Source organism: Bubalus kerabau, chromosome 7 (genome assembly GCF_029407905.1).
Source record: "Bubalus kerabau isolate K-KA32 ecotype Philippines breed swamp buffalo chromosome 7, PCC_UOA_SB_1v2, whole genome shotgun sequence".
NCBI lineage: Eukaryota > Metazoa > Chordata > Mammalia > Artiodactyla > Bovidae > Bubalus > Bubalus kerabau.
The window spans coordinates 118604178-118612767 of NC_073630.1; positions in this window are offsets into that span (position 1 = coordinate 118604178).

Here is an 8590-nt window from a genome sequence, read left to right on the forward strand (position 1 = left end):
GCTACACATCTGTGAGCAAGTCACCCCCCTTTGGACCCTTGTTTTTCTCCTCTGTACCATGGGGATAATGATGTTGATTTCAGGGATTACTGCGAGGATCATGTGAGGGTGTGTTTGTTAAGCAGGAGCCCTCAGTAAATGGCACGGTTCTTATCTTTTTCTGGGAAAAGGCTTGAGAAAAGAACAGAGGGATTACTTATGTGCACTGGGCCATAATCCGCCCGTCACATCCCCTTTGCATATGCGTGCTGACTCCTCACCCAGGGGCTCCTAGTCACCCTCCAGGACCCACTGTGAATGCCCCCTTCTGTAAAGCCTTTTCCGGATGCAAGGCCTCCCCGCTGGTCTCCACCTTGCTGTCTACACCTCACCGTGCAGCACTTTTCATGGTAGATGGTCGCCACCTGTTTGCCCGCCGGCGTCCTGCTCGTTGTGAGGTCCAGGGTGGGTCCATCCACCGTCTATGCCAGCCCAGCTCTGGGCCAGCTCCCAGGAAGCTCAGGCAGAAGGCCCAGGGGCCGGGGCCTCCTGACGGAAGGCGGGTCTGCGAGGAGTCGGCCTTCTTCCATGAGGTTGGTTGGGAAGCAGGCGGGAGTCATCCCAGGGGTTGGGGCGCCCTGCCAGCCTCCCTGGGCCCAGCAGCAGGTGTGTCTTGCACAGCTAAGAACAGGCTTTGAACCCACAAGGGGGGAGACTTGGCAGATTCCTGCACAAAACAGAAAGTTCTTTTCTCAGAAATCCCTGAAGCGCCTCTTTCCCAGGCCGTATTTTTCATCGTGAGTTATTGTCATGTATTTTTTCCACTGAAGGGCGGGCCACGCAAGCCGCCGTTGGACTTCCTGCTGCAGCGCCCTTGCCAGGCTGCCTCTGTGAAGTACATGTTTGACAAACACCCGTGTGGAAATTCCTGCCCTGAACCACCACACGCGCACCGGGTGGACGGTGGGAGCCGAGGCTCCTTCAGGATGAAGCACCTGCAGAGACCACATGGCTGCAGCCCCTCCGGGAAGCTGAGGCCCAGGGTTGAGAAAGACAGAACCCAGATGCCCAGGTGGCGACCATCTCCCGTGAAGAGTGCTGCACAGTGAGGTGAGGAGGGCAAGGTGGAGTCCCAGCAGGGAGGCCTTGCATCCAGAAAGGGCTTTACAGAAGGGCCGTTCACAGTGGGTCCTGAAGGGTGAATAGGAGCCCCTGGGCGAGGAGGCAGCACGCACGTGCAAAGCCGCCTGCAGCTCCTGGGTACCCAGCCCGCACCCGGCGTGGTTTGTCCCGGTAACCCTGGGCTGGTCAGAGCCTGGAGTGGACTCACCCTCACGGGAGGTGGGCTGGAGCCTGGCCCGTGTCCAGCAGGGGCTGGGATGTGACTCACGTCTCCCCCTCACCTGGGTCACCCTCAATGCTTTCCTTGTCTCATTACCGGTGTATTCATTTAACTGTTGCCTGAGGACCCTGGGCCCACAGCTAGGGGAAGAAAATGTCACTGCGATATGGGATGAAAAATTAATGGCAGGTGTTATCTGCCTACTGAGCAGGCTGAGCATCTAGCTCTGATCTCCAGGAGGCCAGGAGCCCCTGAGGACAGTAGTGGGGTGTTGAGTGGCGCCCCCAAACTCAGGTCCGCACTCAGGCTGTGACCTCACTCGGATCTAGGGTTTTGTTGATCACCTGTCGTGGGCGCCCCCAAGTTCTGACACCCACTGGCTCAAAGCCCAGCCTCCCCCAGTCGCATGGGGGCTCCTGCGGTCCAGGGACACCCAGCCCAGTGTCCCCTGCACAGAGTCACGCCCTCCTTCAGCTGGCGGGGCCCAGGGTGGGCACACTGGGGTAGCCCGGAAGAACGGCGTGACCTTCTGTGGGGGGCAGGGGTGGACGGCCCCATCTCTGCCCTCAGGTGAGGAGACAAAGCAGGGAGGGGACACAGAGAAGGGGCTGGAGATCCCGCTGGGGGCTGGTAGGCTTCCGCCAAGGGGGGCCGTCGGGTGCCCGACTCCACGTGACAGCGACGTCTCCAGCTCCTGACGGCACTCAGCGCTGTCCACGTCTCTCTGCGGCTCATGGGCGCCGCGTGTGGACGGACGCCGGGGCGGCAGGTGGAGCGGTGTTGGGCAATTCCAGGCAGAGCCAGCCCAGGGAGAGGCCCCGGACCAGGCCCAGGAGTTGGAGGGTGTGGCCGAGGGTGAGGCCAGCCCCTCCAGCAGCCGCCAGGGAAGGGTTTGGGGGACAGCAGCTGCGGACCAGACCCCAAGCGTCCCCTAGAGCACAGATGACCCGCTGGCCTTCCATCCTGGACACCCCTCCTAGCGATGGCATCCAAAGATGCTCACCCAGCAGCAGGAGCTGGGCTGCAGGTGGTAGCGTGAGGCAAATAATTCAAGATGAGACTCCACCACGGCAAAGGTGCACCCAGCCCAGTGCTCCAGCTGGAGGAAAACGCTACCAGCAGAACCTTCCTGGAAAGCAAGGTGGCTCCCAGTGCCAAGTCTTCAAGCATTTACACCAGTGACCCTGCAGCTACTCGGGTGGGACTCCTTCCCGAAGAAGCCAGCGCGATGCCCACCAACGTTCACACCCGGGAGCTTTCATCTGGCCTTATCAGGGGCAGCGCCCCGCGCGAGGAGGTGGGATTGACTGACAGATGACAGCACCCATGCAGGCCAGGCGACACGTGGCCTCCAGCAGCAAGCTTTTGAAAACGTTTAAAGGGAAAGGGGTCGCTCCGGGACGCGACTCAGTAAACACGACGCACGTCACGACGGGAGGGCCCGCTGTACACAGCCTGCTAGTCAGTGGCCCCCGCTCCCCCAGCCCCAGCTTTGTCTTCCCCGCTCTGGCCTGCGTCTGCGGGGAGAGGACCCCTTCCATGCCGCCAGCCAGCTTCCAGCTGAGCTCAGGAGGGCAGAGGGGTTAGGGACAGGTGATGGGTACGGGCGGGCACGCCTGGCCAGGTGGTCCCAGACCTCAGGAACCGCCCCCCAGCCCCCGGGGCGGTGGCAGCTCCGTGCCCTACTGCCTCTCTTCTGCAGCTCCATCACCACCCTGGTGCCCGTCACCACTCTGAAGTGCCGGGAGTGCTTTCTGTCTTCCCAGCAGGACGTTGTTTAACTTTCTATTTTGAAATGATTATTGATTTGCAGAAAGTTGCAAACAGAGTACACGCAGAGACCTCCCGTGTACCCTTCACCCGGTTGCACCTTAGGTAACCGCTCCGCAGAAGGAACGCGTGTGTGCGTGTGCGTGCGCGTGTGAGTGCGTGTCCCTTCAGCACATGTGTAGATTCCGACGAGCGTCCCGCAGTGAGGACACAGAGCTGGTCCTGCCCCCCGTGACCACTTCCCTATGGCTCACGCACCTCCCACCTCTAACCCTTGGCACCCATGCCCCTATTCTCCATCCTTGTGATTGTCCTTCCAGGAAGGTGATGTCAAGGAATTACACGGCGTGTGAAGCTGTGACAGAGACCTTGTCCCCTCCAGGCGATGCCTGGGGGCCACCCAGGTTGCTGTGTACCAGTAGCTCTTTCCCTGGCGTTGGGAGAGGTGTCCACAGTGCGGATAAGAGGGACGGACACGCACGGTTGGCTTCACCACCCACGTAGGACACTGGGCTGTCCCCACTCTGGGCCGCTACCCGGAAAACCTCTCTGAAGGATGACCTGCAGGTCTCACGTGACCGTGAGACTTCGTCTCTGGAACGAATGCCCAGGAATGTGAAAGCTCGGTCATACATAGATGTTTACTTTAGTGGATTTTTTTCATTTTTAAGAAGCTGCCATTTTATTTTCCAGAGCGGCCGCCCCATTTTACACATCCCGGCAAGAGTGTGACCAAGGGGCACGCCTCGGAGAAAAGCAGTGACCGGTTGTCTGTGGTCGCCATGGTCCAGCGCACCGTTTATCCCTTCTGTGTATATTCCCGTATGCTCTAAGTTTTATGAGATGCAGGTGTAATTTCTAATGTACATTTTTGTAGTCAAAAGATGCATTCATGAAAATACTTTATAAAATGAGAAAATGTTCATGAAATCGTGTTTTTTTTAAAAATGAAGACACCACAAGGTCTCTCAGTAAAATCTAAACTGTAATGAACACATACACAGGTCCCAAGACTCACGAACGGAGGATGGCGCCCCACCTGTCGACAAGGACCCACCCTGACGGCTGGGGTTGGGCTCACTGTTCGTCTCCTGGACCTGCCATGATGAAGCAGCACAGATGGAGTGACTGCAAACGATGGAAGGGCTTCCCGGTAAAGAGGCCCCCGGCCGATGCGAGAGACGCAGCCTCCAGCCCTGGGTCAGGAAGGTGCTCTGGAGGAGGGTATGGCACCCCACTCCAGTATCCATGGACAGAGGAGCCTGGGTGCTACAGTCCATGGGGTCACAAAGAGTTGGACACGACTGAGCTATTTCAAATCCTGAAAGATGATGCTGTGAAAGTGCTGCACTCAATATGCCAGCAAATTTGGAAAACTCAGCAGTGGCCACAGGACTGGAAAAGGCCAGTTTTCATTCCAATCCCAAAGAAAGGCAATGCCAAAGAATGCTCAAACTACTGCACAATTGCACTCATCTCACACGCTAGTAAAGTAATGCTCAAAATTCTCCAAGCCAGGCTTCAGCAATATGTGAACCGTGAACTTCCAGATGTTCAAGCTGGTTTTAGAAAAGGCAGAGGAACCAGAGATCAAATTGCCAACATCCGCTGGATCATGGAAAAAGCAAGAGAGTTCCAGAAAAACATCTATTTCTGCTTTCTTGACTATGCCAAAGCCTTTGACTGTGTGGATCACAATAAACTGTGGAAAATTCTGAAAGAGATGGGAATACCAGACCACCTGATCTGCCTCTTGAGAAATTTGTATGCAGGTCAGGAAGCAACAGTTAGAACTGGACATGGAACAACAGACTGGTTCCAAATAGGAAAAGGAATTCATCAAGGGTGTATATTGTCACCCTGTTTATTTAACTTCTATGCAGAGTACATCATGAGAAACGCTGGGCTGGAAGAAACACAAGCTGGAATCAAGATTGCTGGGAGAAATATCAATAACCTCAGATATGCAGATGACACCACCCTTATGGCAGAAAGTGAAGAGGAACTAAAAAGCCTCTTGATGAAAGTGAAACTGGAGAGTGAAAAAGTTGGCTTAAAGCTCAACATTCAGAAAACGAAGATCATGGCATCCGGTCCCATCACTTCATGGGAAATAGATGGGGAAACAGTGGAAACAGCGTCAGACTTTATTTTTCTGGGCTCCAAAATCACTGCAGATGGTGACTGCAGCCATGAAATTAAAAGACGCTTACTCCTTGGAAGAAAAGTTATGACCAACCTAGATAGCATATTCAAAAGCAGAGACATTACTTTGCCAACAAAGGTCCGTCTAGTCACGGCTATGGTTTTTCCTGTGGTCATGTATGGATGTGAGAGTTGGACTGTGAAGAAGGCTGAGCACCAAAGAATTGATGCTTTTGAACTGTGGTGTTGGAGAAGACTCTTGAGAGTCCCTTGGACTGCAAGGAGATCCAACCAGTCCATTCTAAGGAGATCAGCCCTGGGATTTCTTTGGAAGGAATGATGCTAAAGCTGAAACTCCAGTACTTTGGCCACCTCATGCGAAGAGTTGACTCATTGGAAAAGACTCTGATGCTGGGAGGGATTGGGGGCAAGAGGAGAAGGGGATGACAGAGGATGAGATGGCTGGATGGCATCACTGATTCGATGGACATGAGTCTGGGTGAACAGGGAGGCCTGGTGTGCTGCGGTTCATGGGGTCACAAAGAGTCGGACACGACTGAGCAACTGATCTGATCTGATCTGATCTGATCTGAAGCAGTGAGCACAAAACAATACAAATTGATTTTCTTACCGTCTCAGAGGCCAAAACTCCAAATAAAGGGTTCTGCAGGGGTGGGTCCCTCCCGAGGCTCGTGGGGAGGTGACCTCCTGCCTCCTCCACCTCCTGGGGGCTCCAGGCGTTCCTGGGCTTATGGCTCCATCATGCACTCAAGTCTCTGTCTCCACCGTTGCATGGACATTGTCTCTTCCTCTGTGTGTGTCTTATAAGGACTCCCATCCCTGGGTTTAGGACCCTCCCAGGTAACGGAGAAGGCAATGGCACCTCACTCCAGTACTCTTCCCTAGCAAACCCCACGAACGGAGGAGCCTGGTAGGCTGCAGTCCATGGAGTCGCTAGGAGTCGGAAACAACTAAGCGACTTCACTTTCACTTTTCACTTCCATGCTTTGGAGAAGGAAATGGCAACCCACTCCAGTGTTCTTGCCTGGAGAATCCCAGGGATGGGGGAGCCTGGTGGGCTGCCGTTTATGGGGTTGCACAGAGTCTGACATGACTGAAGTGACTTAGCAGCAGCAGCAGGTAACCCAGGGGGATCTCATCCCAAGACCTTTAACTTAATTACATTGTAAGGACCCTATTTCCAAATAAGGAAGTTTACATTCACAGGGTCTGGTTTGCCTTTTTTTTTTTTTAAGTTTTATTTTATATTGGAGTATAATTGAATATTCATTGGAAGGACTGATGCTAAAGCTGAAACTGCAGTACTTTGGCCACCTCATGCGAAGAGTTGACTCATTGGAAAAGACTCTGATGCTGGGAGGGGTTGGGGGCAGGAGGAGAAGGGGACGACAGAGGATGAGATGGCTGGATGGCATCACCGACTTGATGGATGTGAGTCTGGGTGAACTCCGGGAGTTGGTGATGGACAGGGAGGCCTGATGTGCTGCGGTTCATGGGGTCACAAAGAGTCGGACATGACTGAGCAACGAGAGTTGAATAACGATGTTGTGTTAGTTTTAGGGGTATAGCAAAGTGATTCCATTATACATATACATGTATCTGTTCTTTTTCAAGATCTTTTCCTGTTTAGGTTATTACAGAACGCGGAGCAGCATTCCCTGTGCTGTACAGTAGGCCCTTGTTGGTTATCTGTTTTAAATATAGCAGCGTGTACATGTCCATCTCAAACTTATAATGTATCCCTCCCAGTCTGGGGCTTAAGAACTTGGATCCATTGTTTGCAGGGCCCTACCATCCAACTTACTGTAAGGGAGTGACTCTAAAAACTGTGTGTCTATTCTTTGCTACTTTCTAGATGAGCCACAATAATATTTTATTATTGGAAGCAGCCAGTAGGATTAATAATACTATGGAAAATGAGTTGCATACTAGTAGCTTGAGAGAGAGCCAGCAACAGGGAGATAGCTGAGGTACACGGCTGGCAGGGCCAGACTCCTGGGGGCACAGACGTGCCTGTTTGCCGGTGGCATCATCACACAGGCATTTCCGGGGCGTGCAGAGACAGGGTGGGGGTCCCACGGCCCGAGAGGAAGGGGCCATGGTGGAGGTGAGGCGGGATGTCGGGGGGCAGCGGACGGGAGGCCCTGACGTGTTTACCGAGCGCGATGCGGGTGGCACCTGGGGTCGGCCTCGGCGGTCAGCTGTGACCCCTGGGTGAGGTCAGCGCGGCAGCCCATGTTGCAGGAGAGGAAACGGCGTTTTGGTGGGTGGGTGGCTGCTCGGGGCCAAGGGCCGGTGAGTGGCAGCGCTGTGACGGGGACGGGGCCCCAGACTCGAGGACGCTTTCCAACACGGACTCTGGCCAAGTGTGGACGGGACCCTTGTCCCCTGGCTTTGCCTGGTGTGTGCAGTGGTGCTCGATAGACGCTCCTGGACCCACCTGCTCGGGCGCAGCGCTCGTGTCTACGCTATCCCCGTGTGCCTGGTGGCCAGCTGGAGAGGCAAGGCCCTGGAGTGGGGCCACAGAGCTCCAAGCCCCCCGACTCCGCTCTCCCCCGCTCAACGATGCCTCCCTGGGCCTCGGTGTCCTCACCTGAGACCAGGACCAGCTCGGCTCCTCCGGTCTGTGATGACAAAGGGCAGAGCAAGGTTTTGTCCCCAGGAGTCTGGCCTTCCCAGAACCATGGTCAGCACTGCGCTCTCAGCATCCTGGCCCCTGCCTGGGCCCAGCTGGAGGCGCGGGCCTCCCCCATCCACCTCCCCCTCTACTCCCTCTCCTCCACCCCCTCCCTTCCCCCCTTTCACTTCCTAACCCCTCCTCCTCCCCCTCCCCCTCCTCCTCCCCCTCCTCCTCCCCCTCCCCCTCCTCCTCCTCCCCCTCCTCCCTCCCCCTCCCCCTCCTCCCTCCCTCCTCCATCTTCCCCCCTTCACTTCCCAACCCCTCCTCCCCACTCCAGTTCCTCCCCCTCCCCCTCCTCCCCTCCAGAAGGAGTCCCAGGACAGGAAGTCAGGGGAGAACTCTCTTGACCAGGCCCTGGGAACAGGCTGCCTCAGGGACCAGGACTGTCTGCTGGGCAGGACAGTGGCTGGAGTGTGGACGCCAATACACGGCCAGGGAGAGCGTGCATGCACACTGCACACGCACGCACACACACACACACACACCCCTGAGCACACGTGCACAAGTGCCGCACACCCAAAGCCATACACTCACCGCATCAGCACACACACACATTGCACACACATGTACACGTGGGCACATGCGCATGTGCACACATGCGTGCACACACATCTCTTAAAAACCACTATTCAAAGTGTTACCCTCCATACGTG